Source organism: Tupaia chinensis, unplaced genomic scaffold (genome assembly GCF_000334495.1).
Source record: "Tupaia chinensis unplaced genomic scaffold, TupChi_1.0 Scaffold000477_1, whole genome shotgun sequence".
Lineage (NCBI taxonomy): Eukaryota > Metazoa > Chordata > Mammalia > Scandentia > Tupaiidae > Tupaia > Tupaia belangeri.
Genome location: NW_006159986.1, coordinates 1304884 through 1307261, shown reverse-complemented (window position 1 = coordinate 1307261; position 2378 = coordinate 1304884).

Below are 2378 nucleotides of genomic sequence, written 5' to 3'. Positions count from 1 at the left end.
CACAGCGCGGGACTAGGGAGGCAGGGCGGAGGCGCGCCGTCCCCGCCCACTCGGCCCGCGGGCTCTCAGGTTAGCCTAGTGCTCCCTCCTGTCTGCTTAGTACCCGCCCCCTCACCCTGCGCTCCACCGCCACGTGCGCGGGTGCCCCCCACCCACAAAAACAAAAACAAAACTAAAACAAAAACACGACTGGCAACGAAAGGACCAGCTCCTTCCCTGCCTGCACGAGCTCTGGAGGTAACTGCTGCTCCCCGCCTTCCGGTAGCAGGGCTGGGGAGCGGGCCCGGCGGCGGCGGGGGAGTCGGCCGGGCGCAGTCCTCTCCCCCAGCGGGCTAGACAAGCCGGCCCTCCTCCCGGCTCCTGGCCCCTGCTGTCATCCAGGGCGTGTGCTCCGAGCTTATCGTCCTGCGGGGGTTTTTTTCTCGGCGCTGGGGGGTGTATCTGTCGCAAGCAGAGGCCACCCCCACCCTCGCCCGATGGAAACATCCCAGAGCCCGGGATTGTGTCTTCCCCAGCAGACCAAGTCGCTCCCAAGAGGGCAGGGAGGGCCTGTGACAGTGGCTCACGTGGTTTTAAAAACACACTCCATAAAAAATGTAAAAGTTAGATCACATTACACAAAGTTTGAAACTAGAGAGTGAAAACGATCGCTCTGAATCCCTCCATCCCGACGCAGGGTCTGTTCAAATTTTGTTGACTTGCCATAGCCTAGCAAAGTAGATGCTCAAATATCTTCGAGGGTGGAATGAAGTAATAATAGTAACAATAAAAACGTATCGAATAGTTACTACCTGTTCGAAATAGTTTCAAATGCCACATTTATTGACCCATTTGGTCTTCCCACACAAGGTGGGTACTATGATGATCAATACCGTCTCCACTTAGAAATCAAGTAACTGAAGCACAGAGAGGTTCGGTGACTTGCCTAAGGCCACCCAGCTGGTAACTCAGGAAGCTGAGACTTGAACCTTAGTAGTCCCTTCCCAGTGCTGCTGTATTTTTTCCTTGCGTTAATTGTTAAGGCATACACAGGTCTTACAAAAACTCCCATTATGGAGAAAACTTGCAACGATTTGCAAGATTAAAAAGTAGAGGAAAATAATGTAAGGAAACTCATGTCTTCCAATCACCCAACTTCAATAATTATCACCTCAAAGCCCATCCCATTTCATTTCTCCATATCCTCAGATAATTTTGAAGCACATTCAGTCACTGTAGCATATCATTCACAAATATTTTAGTATATGTCTCTGAAAGATAAGGAGGATGTTTCATTAAAAAAAAAATTGGGGGCTAGCAGGTGGCATGGAGTTAAGGGAGCTGGATCCCACAAGGGCCAACTGTGTGGTTCAAGTCCCGGACCCAGTGGCTTAAAAATTTTGTGTGTGTTGGGGCCGACAGGTGGCGTGGTGGTTAAGGGCGCTAGACACCTGCATGGCCAACTGAGGTTCGAGTCCTGGACCTGGCTAGGAGTGTGTGCATGTGTGCTCCAAATCCTGACAGGATGAGAAATGCAGGAGAAGGGATTATGATGTGAACATGCCCCATTGGGGGATGCTTTCTTACTTTCCCTCTCTCTCTCTCTCTCACTCTGTCCCTCTCTGGTCAAATTAAAATAAAATAAAATAAAATAAAATAAAATAATTCTTAAAAAAAAAAAGTTTGTGTGTGTGCCCAAAATCCCAAGAGGGGAATGGAGAAGGGATTGTGGCATCGCCATCTGCCCTGAAGCAGAGGGAGGGGGACGGATACCTCGATTTTTCTCTCTCTGTCTCTCTCTAGTGAGCACACATGCCTTATAGTGAACTGAAAAAAAAAAAATTGGGCCAACCCATGGTGTGGTGGTCAAGGCACCTGGATCCCAAATGACTAACCTGGTCTAGTCCCAGACCTGGTGGCTTGAGAAACACACTAGGAGTGTATGCGTGTGTGCCCCAACTCCTGACAGGATGGAGAAATGGAGGAGAAGGCACTATGCTTTCTCCCTTTCTTTCTCTCGCTTTCTTTCTTTCCCTCTCTCTAGCAAACACGTGTCCCTCCAGCAAATTTAAAAACAATTACAATACCATAGCATGCTTTAAAATTGGCCCTGCAGAGCTGGAAGCCACGCGGCCAGCATCTTCAGGTTGGCCTGGCATGTCTGGCATAGGAGCAGGCGTCTGAAGAGTTGGAGGGCTGGGGAAAGCGGACAGACACTGTCCAGAGTGCTTTTCTTTTTCTCCCTCTCCCTCACACTCATTCATAACTAACCAACCAACTAACTAACTAACTAAAGCAACTGAAGGGTTCCTAAAGAACCGCCCTGCCTTGGTTCCCTGCCAGAGAGAGGTTCTGGTTCCCGGGCGTCCGCTGAGGGCCCAGGGCGCCGGCCAGCCCCG